General features: G+C 42.4%; 1 protein-coding gene across 3 annotated transcripts in view; it reads right to left on the bottom strand.

The window, feature by feature from the left end:
* Positions 1-18431, bottom strand: part of GALNT10 (polypeptide N-acetylgalactosaminyltransferase 10) — a 215203-nt gene that overhangs the window by 95822 nt on the left and 100950 nt on the right. The window lies entirely within an intron of this gene.

Here is an 18431-nt window from a genome sequence, read left to right as displayed (position 1 = left end):
GGGGGGAGGGGTGGTTTACTCTTTTTCTCCTTCCTCTATTCACCTACTCATTTATTTACTAAATAAACACAAAACAGCAGTTTGGCATGGGCACTCAACACTAGTTTGGTCCCAATTTAGTAGAGTTTCTTGGTTTAAACAGAAAATTATGTGACATGTTGAAATGAATCTCTCCAGTATCCCACAGGAAACGTGGTTCCACGGACTTGCCCAGAGGCCACGTCCCCGCTGGGAGTTCATGGGAGAAGCCCCCATTCTCCTCAGATCGCAGCAGACAGAGGGGGAGTGGGGGTGGCAGGGAGGAGGAGAGAAGGCCATCCTGTGAAGTCCCCACCTTAGCTGTCCCCTTTAAGACCTGTCTGTGTGTCGTGTCTCAGGATCTCAACACTGGATAGTAGGGCACACCCGGCCCTTTTGTGTGTGATAAATAGGAAGCATCCCTTCACCCGATGGCCTTCAGAGAGTGGTCTCTGGCAAGGGGAAGCCAGGGCACTGCTCCCAATGCAAAGAGGCTGGCTTTGGCTCTGACCAGACAGTAGTAATCTATGCCCTCCCCTGGTTCATCATGCCTGAAGGTTTATAGAACACCCTCCCTTCTCTTGTCTCCAAGGTGCATCAACCCCTGGGAGGGAGACAAACTGGGCAGTGCTAACCCCATTCTTCACCTGGGGAAAATGGAGCCCTGAGAGGAAAGTGACTTGGGCCCCAAACTCAAATCTAGAGTGTATGTACCTAAAACAATGTTTACAATATCTTTCCTGATGACAAAAGTGGTAACTGCTCAGAATGAAAAGCTGGAAAACACAGAAAGGCTAGAAGACAACTGCTAAGGCCGGCAACATCCTGACACCAGGGGCTGACCTCCGTGAAACATGCAGGGCATCTTCCTCAGCGCTCCTCTATGAACATATATTTGTTTCTACAACATGGCACACGGCACACTGACTTGATGGCTCTAGGTCCCCGTGGGCTCCCAGATACAGCGTGGCCTCCTGAGATGCCGGAAAGAGGCCCCTGGGGGCAGGAGAGGGCAGAGCGATGCCCTCACGAAGGGTCAAAGCAGGGACATGTAACACATCACACGACACCAATGGCGATGCCCTCGTGGCTCCGTATTTCTGGTCTCAGAAGACACCACAGAGGAAGAGGTCCCTGTGCGTTTCAAACCTGACGACTATGAGCTGAGTGCAAAATATCCCACCCCTTGCCCAAGCACCTCTTCCATCTTGATTCACAGTCTAATGAGGTCCCAACCCTGACCAGACAAAGTTTAGTTAGACATGCACAGCATGAGGACAAAGAGGCATGGCCAGGGGTGTCCCCTAACACACTCTGAAATGGTGAAGAGAGTAGTGACAAAGTGAATGGCCATCAGTGGGGACAAAGTAAATAAATGATGAAAAATTGAAACTATAGAGTACTGATAGTAGTTAAAAATAATGTAGACGATGACAATGATGATAATGGACTATATCTGCTAAGGGTTTTTCATTATGTCAGGCAAGGTTGTAAGCACTTTATACGCATTAATTAATTGTCACAATGCTCTTACAATGTAGAGCATCATTAGGGGAATGATGGGAATACATTATTCCCATTACAACGAGGAGGAAACAAGGCAGGGGTGAAAAAGTTGGTAATGGCTGGAACCTAGATTTAAAGCCATCTTCCCTGTATACATAAATATTTTTATAGGGAGAGTATACTATTAATTGCACAGACAAAAAGAAGAATGAAGAGATTAAAAAAACAAAAGCTGAGGAAACTAAGTAGGAGACTGAAGTCCTGGTCTGGTTTCTGCTCTGCCATACAACACTCCAAGTCACTTCTTGCCAATCCCAAGTTCCTCTCATGTTGGTAAGGGAGCTGGACAAAGTAAGTCTGGCATGCCTGCTCTGTATTCCTTCTCCTTCTTTTGGTAAGAGCATCCTGATTTTCCTTGGGGAATCTCCCACCCTCTGATTCCACAGGGTTTGAGAGAAGTCTTTGTCTTGCCTTGAGGGTGGGCAAGAGAGCCTGGCTCAGCCAACTGCAGCTCCCCAGCCCCGTGGTTGTTTGAGGGGTGGGCACTTGCAAACCAGAACAAACTGTGGCTGAGACAGCCGGGAGAGAGGGAAGCTTTTTTTTTTTTTCTGTAAATGAACATGGAAGGATGGAAGTCTTGTCTGCCTGAGGCCACCATACAGACTGTTCTCTATGTTAAAATGAAGTTAGAAGAACAGAAAACAGAGCCGAGAGAGGTTCCTGCTAGCATCATTTAGGAACCTAGGTCCAGCTATGGCTGAAGCCAAGCTCTACTCCTGGCCTTTTCAGTTACACGAGACAATACACTGTTTTTTCTTCAATCAGTTTGAGTTAGACTTCTGTCAGTTGTAACTATTGGGTTGGCCAAAAAGTTCGTTCAGTTAGGAAATATGTTGTTCAATACACTTCTTGATGGTAATGAAAAATGTGTCTTTTATTTTTACTTAAAACCGAATGAATTTTTTGCCAAACCAATATAAGACTCTTGCTTATGTAGCTAAATAACCTCTAAGCCCCTGCAGCCACATGCATCTGTTTTGGACCTGAGGATGCTTTTGGACAGAAGCAGAAATCGTTCCGAGGTATCCTCTCTGACCTGAAGGGGGCAGCCTCTCTCCTGCTGCAGGAAGAGAACTTTGTTCACTCACTGACTAGGAGAAAGTGGCCTGGACAGAGAGCTGTGCTGGGGAATGGGAAGCAGTGAGAGGACTCATCTACAACTGAGCAGCCCTCAGTTTAATATTCCCTAAAGGCTTCTGAGCCCTTGGGCATGAAGATGAATCTAATATACTGGCCCTTAAGATGCACCCTTAGGGCTTAATGCTGGAGCACTAGAATAAAAAAAAAAAAAAAAAAGAAATCAAAATCAAAGGGAAGCATTTCAAAAATTTCTTTGAGTCAACCTTGAAAAAGAACAATCCAATCATTCTGAAGGGAACTATATTAAAATATATATATATATATATAATATTTTTTTTTTTTCAGGGCAGCAAAGGAGACACAGACATAGAGAAGAGACTTGTGCACACAGTGGGGGAAGGAGAGGGTGGGATGATTTGAGAGAGTAGCACTGAAACACATACATGACCACAGCTAAAATGCACAGCCAGTGGGAATTTACTGTAGGATGCGGGGAACCCAAACTTGGTGCTCTGTGACAGCCTAGAGGGGTAGGATGGGGTAAGGGGTAGAAGGGAAGTTCAGGAGGGAGGGGACATATGTATACCTATGGTTGATTCATGTGGATGTATCGCAGAAACCAACACATTATTGTAAGTAATTATCCTCCAATTAAAAATAAAAAATTTAACTCCCTAACACTGGACACTGGAGAAGGCAATGAATGGCACCCCACTCCAGTACTCTTGCCTGGAAAATCCCATGGATGGAGGAGCCTGTTAGGCTGTGGTCCATGGGGTCGCTAAGAGTTGGACATGACTGAGCGACTTCACTTTCACTTTTCACTTTCACACATTGAAGAAGGAAATGGCAACTCACTCCAGGGTTCTTGCCTGGAGAATCCCAGGGACGGGGGAGCCTAGTGGGCTGCCGTCTATGGGATCACACAGAGTCGGACACGACTGAAGTGACTTAGCAGCAGCAGCAGCAACAGTGGACACTATCCACTGCCAAGAGGCAGAAGCAGAGCCTGGACCCAAGGGCAGCTAATCCATTGACTTGTCTGTGGTTGACAGTTTAGCAAGAAATCTGTGTCCAACTGGGGTTCACCAGGTCAATCAAATTCTCTTTCTTGGGTACACAACCTTGACATATAGAAAGGCAGTCCCAGAGATAATGAGAGGAGCAGACACAAAGCAACATGGAGAAAAGCTAAGGCCTCTTAACAGAAGGATCCAGACATTTCTGCTGCTGATATCTTACGAAAACCTGGTGGTTGGATTTAGAAAGTCCTTCCTATTTCAGGCCCTGAGAGATGGAGCAGTGCCACAGCTTCCCCGGCTCCTCTTGGAGAGCCTAGCTGGCTTTTTCCACATTCCCACTGCCCTTTATTGTCCTTGTCTCCTTGCAGAGGATTCCCCATTAACTGAAGTAATCATGCAGCCGGTAAAAAGTCTATTCCCTGGAGTAAAAAACAAGCATCCAGACACTGTACTAGAACTAGATGAAGTGTTCTTCATTTTTCTTTATAACTTTGAAAATAATGGACTCTTTTAGAATTAAGATTTCTAATTTCTCCAGAAAAATCACTAACATGGAAATCTGGACCTCCAGGTTATGGACACTAAGACTGCTGGGGCACACTGTTACTGTTTCATATGATTCGCAATGCCTTATCAATACCGTGCCAATTGGGCTACCTTGACATCATGAAAATTACCTGTGGACCACACCATTCACCACCACTATGCTCTGCACACTACAGACAGCAAACTGTCCTTCAATGATTACAAGGGTGAGTCTTTTTTGAAAGGAATGATCATTTAGAAAATCCTGTGGAGTAACTCTATTGTTTAAAAGTTCCCAGTGCTTGCACTCTTAGATAAACAATCTTCTTCTAGAAATGGGCAACATTTTAGCCATTTCTCACAGCACCTAACCCAACATGCCTTCCGCCACCAAACAGATGTCTAGATAAGGCTTATTGAGAACTGATTTGTATGTTTTGGGGGTGGGAGAAGATACCATCTTTCGGGATTGAGGAACAAGGCAAAGGCATTGCTCCCAGGCTACACAGCTTCAATGTGAAAAGTCAATGAGAAGAACTGAATATGAAGGTTGGGTTTGCACTCTTAGTTTTGCAGATGAGGAAACTGAGGCCTATAATAGGGAGGGACCCTCCCAGGGTCACAGAGTGAGACAGAAAACCCATATATCAAATAGTGGGTACTTTCTAAGGAGGAAACTGCAGGGAAGGGGCATAAGCTGAAGAGACCCTCAAATCCGGGTTCAAGTCTAGCCTTAGTTACCTAGCTGTGGGTCACTTTGCAAAGGTCATGGCCTCCCTAAGCCTGTTTCCACATGGGTAAAATGGGGATATAACTCCTTCCTAATTAAGGCTGTCCCACGGAATAAAAGAGACACCATATGTGAATGCACCTGGTACAGCATCTGGCTCAGAAAACTGATTTTCCACCTCCCCGAGGCCACAGTGTAGGTCATTTTCCAGCACATGGTTTAGGTTCAAAATTCTGAAATTCTCCCTTCTCTATTTTGTATGTAGAAGACAGTCCCTTATAATACAACAGTCTCAGAAAGACTATGTCTTATGAGCTCTGGAGCCCCCAAGAAGCTTTGTGAAAGTTATAAATAGCTCCAGGCTCTGGAACAAAAGGAAGAAACTGGGTCTTCGTGGGCGGAGTGTGCAAAGCTCCTGCCCTTCATCTTCATCATCCCTCCAGACGCAGGTCTGGGGCCTCTCCCGGCACGCTGACAGCAAGCCTTCCCTCGGCAGCAGGGGCTTGGCTCCCTAGCCCTCCGCTCTCACCCTGCTGGGGATAAGACAGGGGTGTGTTTCTCTTTAACAGTCTGGCTGGAACCAGAGGAGCTGGAAAATGAGTGCAACAACATGTGCCAAGGCTGACAACTTTATAAAGGTCCTTTTCCGTTCAAGGCAGGCTTTGCTGCACCCACCTGCTCTTCCCTCCTCTCAACAGTTTAGAGAATCCCAAAGGTTATCAGTGTTAATTACGCACCTCTGCACCACCAGTTCGTCACCAGTTTTGTGCCCGCCTAACCTTCCTGAGACTTCAAATACAAGCAATATTTAAAGATCTTGGTTTGTGCAGTTCTGGCTTCTCCCTTTGAACTCACATTTTGGAAAACCCTTTGCTCAGATCAGATCTAGTTTTGAGATAGGTGTAAAAACAACAACAATAACAATAACAAAAACAATTTTTTTAAGTACATAGCAAAATCCAACAGTTTCTTCACTCAGTTTTCCTACACGCTAAAACTGATCCTTCTGCAAATATAACACACAGTGTGTACCAAGTACTCAAACTTTAAACATGGGCTGACAGCAGGAAGGAGGAACTCTGGTTATCAATGCGGTATGTGAGGTCAAGATGCCCGGAACTGTCAGCATGAAATAACAAACCATAAGGACCACACCTCCCCTTAGATGCCAGATGTCAGGTGAACATGGTTAAGGAGGAAAAGGGCTTTAATGTCAAGATTCTTCATGATTTATGAAACGAGAAAAGAAGGAACCAAACTGAAGGAAACATGTTCAAGGATGTTTTTGCCTAGGTTTCCAGAATGGAAACAACCTGTATGCCTGTCAACAGAGGAATGGTTGAATTGATGAGATTCCTGAGTAATATTACACAGCTATTAGAAATGTCCTGGAGATGTGACCATAGTGAAAAAGTTAGAATAAAATACATGTAGTGTAACCACATTTTTGTGGGGGGAAAACCCCAAACCAAAAACCCCCAAAGCTCTTGCTATGTCTATATATGTTACAGAAACAAATGAAAAAATCTACAGAATGCTAAACTGTTAACATTCTCTACCAGGCAGATTTCGGGTTGGAGGCAGGTGGCAGTACTACTGAATTCATCCCCCAAAAAAGGTGTGGAGAAGGAGGCTTATAACCAGGTGGGAGTTCCATTCTGGTTTCTGTAACAGTGCTCCTAAGTGAGCTGCTTTGCCTGTCTTATCATCATGCTGCCCTCGATAGCATCTTAATGAAGGGAGAGAATTAATAATTGCCTTTATCTTCCAGTCATTATTCTCTTTTTCCTTAAATTTCTGCGAGGCCAATACCACTTAGAAATCAAACCCATCTCTGTAACCACTTTCACCGAGGGCAATTTATCTGCTCCTGGACAAGCATCTGTTACCTTCAGCAGAGGGAGTGAACAGCAACTCAAGTAGTGTCTGGGCTGCGTCCATTTATCTAGCCAACCTTGCTCACTACACCTGGCCCAAGAACCTTCACGCACAAAGGATTTGAATTTAAAAATGTCTCCTTCCTTCCCCGTGAGGAATGGGTCTCAGTCTTAGCAGAAGGAGCATAGACTAGGATCCAGGTTTGAGTCTCCTGTGCCTTCTATGGACCATGTGAACTGGAGCAGAGAACTCACCTTCCCTGAGGTTCAGTACATGCATCTGTAAAATGGACCAGACAGCCCCTCTAGACACCCATGATTTCAGAGAGGCCAGAATCTCAGAAAGAGTTGTGACAGAGTTTTTGTAAATGACAAGATGATGTTGAAACATAAAGGAGGGAAAAATATCATCACCCCAAACCTCATAGTGGGCACAGGTGAGCTGAGAGGCTGATGGGCCCCTCAGCACAAGGCTTGGCACACAAGCACCTGGATAAATGGCAGGCATTGTTATTATTCATGGAGGATGTAGCATTCATTTCAAGAAGACTTAGAAAATGCATCCATTTGCCGAAATGATAAAAGAACACAAATCACACAGCAGCTCACGTGGATGCTGAGTGGTTTTCGCCCAGCATAAATCGTCAGGGATACAGGCCCATTTGATTTTCAGTTGACAGGCAGCCATTTTTGTGTGTAAGCCATTTATCTCTGTAATTTCAACACAAGGGCTGAATTCACTGAGCTCTGTTTTAAAAATTACAGAAAAGAAGTCAATTTGAGAAGTGTTATTGGCTGCCATTTCATCTTAAGATGTATGAGCACCTTTAAATCCCAATATTAGGTCTGATGGATCAATAATGGTCGTCGTGGAAGGAACACTATTGTTCAGAAGAGAGAAATCTAATTTCAGAGGAGAGATGACTGAAGCTTCCTGAAGATCACTGATGCTACAGAGAACCTGAACGTCTTCCTTCCCCAGCTCACAATCATCCAGGCCAAGCCTCTTTCTACTCCCACTGCTCCTCCCTACACAACTGCCTCGCTAACAACCTGGCAAACTAGGGATTCCGGGTCGCGCTCGGCCTGAGCATCTCTGGGGCGCTACTCGTACACTCAAGTACTCCATTACGGAAGTGTCAAGTGAGATTTCTGCACCACACAAATCATGATAAGAACGGTAAGAACTGCTAATACGTACTAAATATATCTTCCAAGCCTGTCACTGTTCTACAGCAGGACTGACATACCTCTGGCGCTGTAGAGAGCGGGAGAGGGGTATGAACAAACTTCAGCCATCCACAACCACTGTATTTGGATGGAGGAAGGTGTGTACCACCCTCACCACCCAAACTCTCATCCTGCACACCACGCCACAGACCACAGCTGATTTTGGGTCATTTTGAGATTTACTATCTGTTATGCCTCAGGCATTTCCTGTTAGTCAAGGAAAGTGAGTTAATTAAAACCACAATGTAATATATAGTATAATCAGAAAAGGATCCCATTACCATTTTCATTTTTCACAACATAAATGGCATCAATTTATTCAACAACCTACTTGACATCCTCATTTGGATGTTTTAAGAACATCATAACCTTGACTGAAATACAAATCTTGATTTTCCCCCAAGCCTGCTCTTTCCAGTCTGTAAATGGCAACTCCATCTCCCCAGCCGCTCTGGCCAAAAGCCTCAGTGTTATCCTTGACTCCTTTCTTTTTCTTATATCCATACTGTCTGTAAGTAAATTCTGTCATCTCCATCTTCAGAGTGTATTTAGAAAGCAGCCTACTCCCACTGTGGTCTGAGTCACTGTCCTGTAATATACCCCAACAGTCTCCCCGTCACTATCCTTGGCCACCTCAGTCTATTCTAACATAGCAACCAAAGAGATCCTTTTGAAAATGAAAACCAGACCCTGGTGCTCTTGGCTCAAAACCTTCCAAGGCTTCCCATCTTACTCACTTCGGTAAAAGCCAAAGCCCCACCAAAAGTTGAAGCTCCAATACTCTGGCCACCTGACGCAAAGAGCCAACTCACTGGAAAAGACCCTGATGCTGGGAAAGATTGAGGGCAGGAGGAGAAGGGGATGACAGAGGATGAGATGGCTGGATGGCATCATTGACTCAATGGACATGAGTTTGAGTAAATTCTGGGAGATGGTGAAGGACTGGGAAGCCTGGCGTGCTGCAATCCATGGGGTCACAAAGAGTTGTGACAACTTAGCAACTGAACAACAACAACAAAGCCTCACCATGACTCTGATACTCCTCCAGCCTTGCTTTTCATCACTCTCCTCCCGGGTCACTGGGCACCACAGCCAAGCACGATGGTCTCAGGGTCTTTGTACTTGTTTCCTTTGCCTGCAGGGCTCTTCCCCCAGTTAACTGCTTTACTAGGCCCCTCACTTCTTCATTTCTATGTTCATATGTTACCTTATCAGAGAAGCATTCCCTGACCACTGAAGTAAAACATGCCTTATTCCCATCACTTTCTCTACTTCCTACCTTGCTTCTTTCTTCTCGTATATCACTGAAAAATTAGTATGTTCATTTGTTTGTTTATGACCTCCCCTGCCCAGTAGAATATAAGCTCTAGGATGGGAAATAAAATCCTATTTTGTTCATTGCTGTTCTCCCCAAGGACTAGCCTACACAATAAGCACACATGGTAGGCACACAATAAATATTTGAACTAGTGAATGAATGACTTACAGAGATAGTTTTAATTGGCTAATAGCCTTGAGTTCTCTTCAAGGCAGGGACAGACATTTGATCACATCAATATAAATGAATAGGAGCAGGCTGCATCTTAGGTGGGCTACAGAATGGGGATGGAGGAGTGAGAAAGGAGCCCCTAGCACACATACATGGTTACCGTAAATTCCTGACTTGATTAGCTCTAGATATCTTCAGGAGACCTCTATGCAGCAGGAGCCCAAGAACACAGAAGCTCTGCCAAAAGCTTCCTTTGGTCCCCAGGGTAATGCACAACTGGTGATACCTTCTGGGCCAGGAAACCTCAACTCCTTTATATCCCTGGCCTTTCCTGTTTGGGCTCACATCACTACTCTAGAAGATTCCCTGTCTGTTTCTGGGAATATTTATAAACATCAGGCTTTCCTGGTTCTCAAGCCCCAGCAACATCAAGGCCACATGATCATGGGAGGAAGCTGGTGGTCCCTCAATAGGACCTAAGCTGCTAGCTCTCCTGGGCCCAGGGAGCCATTTCCCCTCAGTGCTCTCCCTCTTCTTGATTCCCTATCCTTTCATCTGGATGTTGTGGATAATGCAACAGTCAGCAAACCATGATAATAAATCCATTTCCAACTAAATTCTATTATTTCCAATGGTTTTTTGGTGGAATCTTCAGGGTTTTCTATACATAAAGTCATGTCATCTGCAAACAGTGACAGTTATACTTCTTCCTTTCCATTCTGAATGACTTTTATCTCTTTTTCTTGCCTAATTGATCTATCTAGGGCTTCAATACAAATGGCAAGAGGGGATATCTTTGCCTTGTTCCTGATTTTAGAGATAGCTTTAACTTTTCATTATTGAGTAGAATATTAGTTGTGCATTTGTCACATATGGCCTTTATTAAGATACATCCCTTTTATACCCACTTTTGAGATTTCTTTTTAATCACAAATGGGTGCTGAATCTTGTCAAATGCTTTTTTTGCATCTATTGAGATGATCATACAGATTTTATCCTTCATTTTGTTAATGTGAATCACACTGATTGATTTGTGGATGTTGAACCATCTTTGCATCCCTGGAATAAATCCCACTCAATCACACTGATCCTTCTGAACTATTATTGAGTTTGGTTTGTTAATATTTCATTGAGGATTTTTACATTTATGTTCATGAGAGATATTGGTCTGTAATTTTCTTTTTTATGTTGTCTTTGGTTTTAGTATCAGGGTAATGCTGGCTCCACAATGACTTGAAATATACTCCATCCTCTTTAATCTTTTGGAAGAATTGTGTAGAATTTGTATGGTTTCTTAATTTCAGGAGGTGGAAGTCACCGTGGAACTATTTGGGCCTGGGGTTTACTTTGTGGGAAGGTTCTTAATATAATTCTAGTTTCTTTACTAGATATTGTCATTTAGTCACTCAGTCGTGTCCAATTCTTGAGACTCCATGGACTGCGGCCTGCCAGGCTCCCATATAAGGTTATTTAAATGAATTATTTCATCCTGAGTAAGCTTTGGTAGTTTCAAGGTATTTGATATTTCATCTAAAAGTTGCTGAATTTATAGGAATCAAGTTGTCCAGAACATTATTTTATTTTCTCTTAATAGTAACAGAATCTGTAGTTATGTCACCTTTTTCATTATTGATATTGTTAATTTGTGTCTTCTTTCTTTTTTTCCCTTATCAGTCTGGTTAGATGTTAATCAATTTAATTGACCATCTCAAAGAACTATCTTTTAGGTTCATTGATTTTTTTTCTATTGGTTTTCTATTTCTATTTCATTGATCTCTGCTTTGATCTTTTAAAAAGATTTCCTTTCTTCTGTTTATTGCAGATTAACTTACTCTTTCTAGTTTTTAAAGTAGAAGCTGATGTCATCAATTTGAGACCACTCTTCTTTTCCAATATAGGTATATAATGCTACAAATTTCTTCTTTCATGCTACTTCAGTGACATCTCATAAATTCAGATACATTCAGTTTCCATTATCATTCAATTCAAAATACTTTCTAATTTTCCTTTTGATTTCTTCTTTGACCCATCTGTTAGTCCTGAATTATATAGCTTCCAAACATTTAGAAATTCTAAGGGAATATTCTATTACTGATTTCAACATTTATTTTCCCTGTGGTCAAAGAACATAATTTCTATCACTTGAATCCATTTCAATTTATGAAGACTTGTTTTCTGGTCATGAATATAGTCTATCTTAGTAAATGTTCTGTATGCACTTGAAAAGATTATATATTTTGCTACTGAGTGGAGTGTTCCACAAATGTCAACTGGGTCACACTGGTTGACAGTGCTGTTCAAGACTACTATATCCTTGCTGATTCTCTGTCTACTAGTTGTATCAGTTATTGAGAGAGAAGTATTGAAATTTCGTAACTGTGGCTACATCTATTTCTCCTTGCAGTTCTACAACTTTTTGCTTCATGTATTTTGAAACTTTATTAGATCCTTAAACATTTAGGATTGCTATGTCCTCTTGATGAATGATTTCTTTATTATGAAATGACCTTCTTTATCCCCGGTAATAGTCTTTGTTCTGTAGTCTATTTGACTAGTATTAATATATAGCAATTCTGGTTTTACTAGTTTAGCACAGAAGATCTTATCTATCTTTTCACTTTTAATTTATTTGTATCTTTATCTTTACAGTGTGCTTCTTGCAGGCAGCATGTACTTGGATCTTGCTTTCCTATCTGACAATTTGCTTTGCCATTGAAATAGTTAATAATTTGATTATTTAACATGATTGTTGATATGGTTAGGTGAAAGTTCATCATCTTAGTACTTATTTTCTACATTTCCTTTCTGATATTTGCTTTTTCTTCCCTGTTTTTCTGCCTTCTGGATTAACTGAATATTTTTCATGATTCCATTTTACCTCTTTTGCTGTCTTATTAGCTATAACTCTTTGCTTTTGCTATTTTAGTACTTGCTTTAGGGTTTATAGTATAAGCTTTGAACTTATAAATTCTATTTTCAAATGGCAGTATACCACCTCACAGATAGTACAGAGAATGTTATAATGGTATACTATCATTTCTCTCCTCTAACCTTTATTGTGGGATACATTTTTATCTATACTTTAAATACAATAATATGTTATTTTTTCACACAGTCAGACATCTTTTTAAAGATTTAAACAGGAAGAAAAACAGCATATAATATATATCCACATAGATACTATTTTCAGTGATCATTCTTTGAGAATGAGGGCTCCTATTTCCATCTGATATCTTCCCCTGTCAAAGAATATCCTTCAGTGTTTCTTGTAGTGTAAGACTGCTGTGATGAATTCTTTCAGCTTTTTTCTAATGTCTGAGAAGTTTTTATTTTGCCTTTATTTCTATATTTTCATTGGGTAGGGAAGTTTAGGATGTCAGAGTCTTACCTTTCAGTGGTTTTAAAACAGTTGCTGTGCCGTGTTTTCACTTGTGCTGTTTTCAGTGAAAATTCTGTCATTCTTATCTTTAGTCCTCTGTCTAGAACAAGTTTTATTTCTCTGGCTATTTTAAATTTTGTTCTCTTTTTTGCTGAGTTTCAATAATTTTATTATGATGTGTTGGTGTTGTTTTATTCATGCTTCTTGAGATTAGTTTTTACTGAGTTCCTTAGATCTACAATTTCATAGTTGTCATTCATTTTGGAGAACTTCTGGCCATTATTTCCCTCTTCTTCTTCATGGACTCCAATCACATAAATATTCAACTGTTTAATGTTATCAACATTCATCCATTCATCCATTTTAAAAAATGGTTTTTCTACCGTTTTTATTCTGAGTAATTTCTTTTCCTCACGTTCACTAATTTTTTTGTGTGTGTGAAATATCTGTCCTGTCATTCATCCTATACATTGCATTTTTCATCTCAGACACTGCTAGTTTCATTTCTAGAATTTGAGTCTTTTAAAAAAAATTATTTATTTATTTACTTTTGGCTATGCTGATTCTTTGTTGCTGCGTGAGCTTTTCTCTAGCTGTGGCAAGCGGGGGCTGCTCTTTAATTGCAGTACTCAGGCTTCTCATAGTGACGGCTTCTCTCTTGTGGAGCAGGGGCTCCAGTGTGTGTCGGCTTCAGCAGTTGCGGCTCCCAGGCTCCAGAGCACAGGCTCAACAGCTGTAGCACACGGGCTTAGTCGCTCTATGGCATATGAGATCGTCTCAGATCAGGGATCGAACCTGCGTCTCCTGCATCAACAGAAAGGTTCTTAATGTGGAGCCAACAGGGAAGCCCAAATTTGAGCCTTTTTACACCTTCCAAGGCTCTAATGTTTTAAACACATGGAATACTGTTATAATAAGTGTTTAGTGTCCTCTGATCATTCGAAAATCTGCATCAACTTGGGGTCAATTTTGATAAAAGTATTTTCCTCATTATGGGCCATCTTTCTCTACTTTTTTGCACATCTTATAGCCTCTGATTATATTTTACCTTGGTTGGTGCTGAATATTTTGTTATAGTTTCTCAAGCTTTGTCCTGGGAGGAAGTTACTTGGAAACAGTTTGATCCTTTTCGGGCATAATTTATGCTTTTTCAGACTGGTCCAGAGCACTGTTCAGTTGAGGGCTAATTAGTCCCCACTGACACAAAACTCTTCTAAGTGTGAGATCCAGTTCTCCATGAGTTACAGACACGAGGTTTTCCAGTCCGAGTGGAGGAAAGAGGCACGGTTTCCGGTCCAGTGTGAGAGCGAGCACTCTTTGCTCCCAAACTTCTGGGTGGCTCCTTCCCCAGTTTCCCCACACCCATCAGCACAGTCTACTCCGTACTCAGGGGGTCTGGAGATCTCTGCAGATCAGTCTCCACACAGCTCTCTCCTCTCCAGTCCCCTGTCTGTGAACTCTGGACTCTCAGCTCCATCTCTTCAACTCAAAGTCCTCAGGGCTCTGCTTGGGGACCTCCCAGCACCATGCCCTGGAAACTCTAGGGAACAAGTTGTGAGGTCCTTGTAGGATTCTCTCATTTATTTCCCATCTCTTAGAGATTACTGTCCTTCATTCTCTGAAGTCCACAGTTTTAAAAACCATTATTTCACATATTTTACTTTTTGTTTTCTTTTGGTTGTTTCAGTCAGGCAGGTAAACTTGGTTCCTGTTATATCTTGGCCCCTAAATACAAATTTTATGTCTACATGTACATTTATATTGGGGCATTATCACTACTGCTACTTCTACTACTACCATAGCGGTAACTGTGATTGACTTAAATTTCCTGTGCCAGCAAGTTATCATTTTTTTCAGAGAGTATATTTAATAAACATATGTCAAAGGTAATAGGCTACAACTCCCTCCCTTGTTGCGTTTGTAGCTTGTTGGGGACGTCAAGGCACTCAATAGAATCCAGGTCTATTATAATAATATGAGCTTATAAATTCTTTTGAAGAAACCGAACACTTACCGAAAACTAACCATGTTAACTGAACAAAAAGCAAAAAGGAGCATGGAACCGGGAACCTGGTAGACTTGGGCCTTTTATTACAACAAAGCTGCCATTCAGTTCATCATTACTGAAAGCTATACTCATGGAGTGGAAAAGGCAGGTCAGGATTGTAGACTGCTTTCATCCCCACCATGCACAGAAGAAGGGTTCTGATCACCCATCAGAAGGGTTCGCCCAGGGATCTTTGGACCCAGGACACTTCTAGCAGCTGGGACTCCACTGCCATCAGCTCTGTGCCCTGGAGGGGCTCCACGTGCAGCTGCCAAACAGGCCACCAGGGCCCCCCCAGGGGAGAAGGAAAGTGGGCCAGCCCACCAGCCATCCTCTGTTCCCGCTCCCTTGGCAGGAGGTGCAGCGGGCAGGCCCGCTCAGAGCCAGCTGGCCACCTCCCCTATGCAAACCCAGCCAGTGGGGCTGTACCGCCCGTCTCCATTCTCCATGGCTGTACGGTCCCCCATGCAGCTTCTGGAGGAAGTGAATGCTGCTGGCACAAACAAACAGCCCCTCAGTTCTGCTCCTGACATGCTGTTGCCAAAATTCAGTCTGAAGGAGCTGAAGGCAAACATAAACCTCAGCTCCTGCCAGAGAGGTTGTTTAAGCTAAAAGAAACCAGCGAGACCAAGCAGCTCGACTGCTCTAATTTCCTTGCACATATCCACTGTCAAACTGCAGGAGAGATCCCCCGCCCACTGCACTTCCCCTGGAGAAAGAAAAAAGTTCTTCAAGAAACCTGTCAACTCATTTATGAAAAACCAGCTTCCACGACAAGATTCTAAAAAAGGCGGGGGGTGGGGAGCGTCAGGAGCACTGGATTAAGCGACATCTTTCACCATAACTTGAATACTGGCTGGGTGGGTGGACTGGTAATAGAGGAGCCTTAGGTGGAAATCACACCCACCCAGAACTGGGCTTCCTTCCCTTAAACCCAGACCCTGAACCCCTCTGCCAGGCTGGTGAAGCTCATGGTCACTTCTCAAAATAATGTTTACAATGAATAAAATACAATATATGAGCTTGTAAAGAAAACCAGTTAGGCTGAAATACAGTTATCAAAATAATAAAGAAATGTGAAATAGAGTCATAAATGTGCTTCTTCACTAATACATTAGATGACAAGATCAAGCGGAAGTTCTAAAATCTACCTTCATCCCAAAGCAGTGATGAGTATCTGTGACATTTCAAGATATCTGTAAAGTGATGGGAAAGTAGATGATTTCTTTTGGCGACAACATCATAGGTGCTTCATTGCCTACATTCATAACTGAAGTGAGCACTAGATTTCAGTGAGAGGTTCATGAAAAGAAAAATGCAAAGTTGTTTTCACTCAAGTTTACAGACCCTCCTGAATTCTATTCACAAACCTCTCTGTGGGTCCTGGGACTCCTTGAAAAGGAAGACCTTTCTTTTTCTTGGCTGTTGGGAGACAGCACTGCACTGGGAGACAAAGGGGCACATCCCCACTGACTTCCCCTCTAACAGCTGAGAGACACCCCGTAAGTCAAAGAATGTGCACTGTCTTGCCTAGCTCTCTACTTGCAATGAGGTCTCGCAAAGGTTGGTGCAGAACCCTATGCCCATCTCATCACTGGTTCTCATCTGTGGTGTAATGACCTGCTTCTGCCATCTGCCTCTGCTCTAAGGAAGCAATAGGGCTTATTTATCAATGTGTTCCTGGTATTAAGAACAGGGCTTGGTACACAGAGGAACATGAATATCCACTTACTAGATGAACAGATGAGTGAGTGGATGAAAACTTCTCTCTCATTATAAAAAAAATATTCCTTGTTTCATACCAGCAGTTCTCAACCCTGTCTACATGTGAGAATCACATCCTGAGATTTTAGAAAATCCTGAGACCCAGGCTATACCTCCAGAAATTCAGAATCCAGTGGTTGGGGTGGGGCACCGGCTTTTGTAATTTTTAAAACCACCCCAGGTACAGCCAAAGTTGAGAGTCTACAGAACCACAGAGCAGTGGCTGAGGTGAGAGTATAATGCTCCCATATGAACTTCCCTAGACTTTTAGAAGGATGAAATTAGTGCAGAAACTGAACTCTGCAAGGGGCTAAACATATAAATTGAGTTTCTGACCTTTGGAGTCAGGTCACAGTTCTAAATCCAGCAACATCAGAAATATCTGAACTACATTTTCAGACTTAGATGAAAAAAATCCCAGGCTTGATAGTGAAGACCATGAAACAAATTGCAACCCCTCAGGTAAGCCCTGCAAGGCCCCTCGCTCCCTCCCCTCACTGTAAGAAATCCACAGGTCTGGGCAAGCAGCACACCTTTGCGTGAAAATTCATAGTTGTGTACTTTCCTCATCTATACGGTGGAGATGATAATAATAATGCCAACCCTAAAGTAATGTTGCAGGGACTGAAAGAAATAAGGGGCCAAAAAGCATTTTTAGGTAGCCAAACATGCTACCAAGATTCTTTATTATTATACTCTACCAACTGAGCTCGTAGCGGTGGAAAGACCTAATGACTCAGATTCTAGGTCAGACTCGCTCATGCAAATTCTGGCACTACCTCTTACCAGCTATGTCATCTAATACTAATTATTTAACTCTTTGGACCTCATTCCACCTCCCAGGGTTTGGGGAAGGTTTGGCTGAGTTAACGTACTTAAAGTACCATTGGTTCTAGAGTTGGTAGATGGAGACTATTACATTTAGAATGGATAACAACAGGTCCTAATGTACAGCACGGGGGACTATATTCAATACCCTGTGATAAGCCACAATGGAAAAGGATATTAAAAAAAGAATGCACATATAAAACTTGAGCTTTGCATCAGAATCACCTGGAGGTGATCACCTGACGGCTGAGCCCCTACACAGAGCTTTTGATTCAGTAAACCTGGGCTAGGATCCAGAAATTTGCATGTCTATCAAGCTCTGCTGGCCTGGCAACCACACTTTGAGAACCACTGGCTGAGAACAATGCCTGGCATACAGTAAGTATCTAATAAGTGTTAGCTGTTACTATCTTTCCCTGGCCTCTAATTTTGTAGTCCCTGAGCAAAGCAGTTTCTGCTCCACTGTTACTCAGAACTGCCTTCACGAAAAAAATAAACTTAAAAAAGTTTTTTTAAATTTTGTAATTGGATACAGCCAATTAACATGTTGTGATAGTTTCAGGTGAACGGCGAAATGACTCAGCCATACATATACATGTATCGCTTCTCCCCCAAACTCCTCTTCCACCCAGGGTGCCACATAACATTCAGCAGAGTTCCCTGTGCTATAGAGTAGGTTGGTTAATAAGTAGGTAGGTTAATAAGTAGGATAACTTATTGGTTATCCATTTTAAATACAGCAGCGTGTACAAGTCCATCCCAAACTCCTTAACTATCCCTTTTCCCTGTCCTTCCCTCCTGGCAACCATAAGTTCATCCTCTAAGTCTGTGAGTCTCTTTTTGTCTTGGAAGTAATTTTGAAATCTGCTAGCAGTG

This window comes from Odocoileus virginianus, chromosome 3, assembly GCF_023699985.2.
Source record: "Odocoileus virginianus isolate 20LAN1187 ecotype Illinois chromosome 3, Ovbor_1.2, whole genome shotgun sequence".
Taxonomy (NCBI): Eukaryota; Metazoa; Chordata; class Mammalia; order Artiodactyla; family Cervidae; genus Odocoileus; species Odocoileus virginianus.
This window is presented reverse-complemented; position numbering and strand designations above follow the sequence as displayed.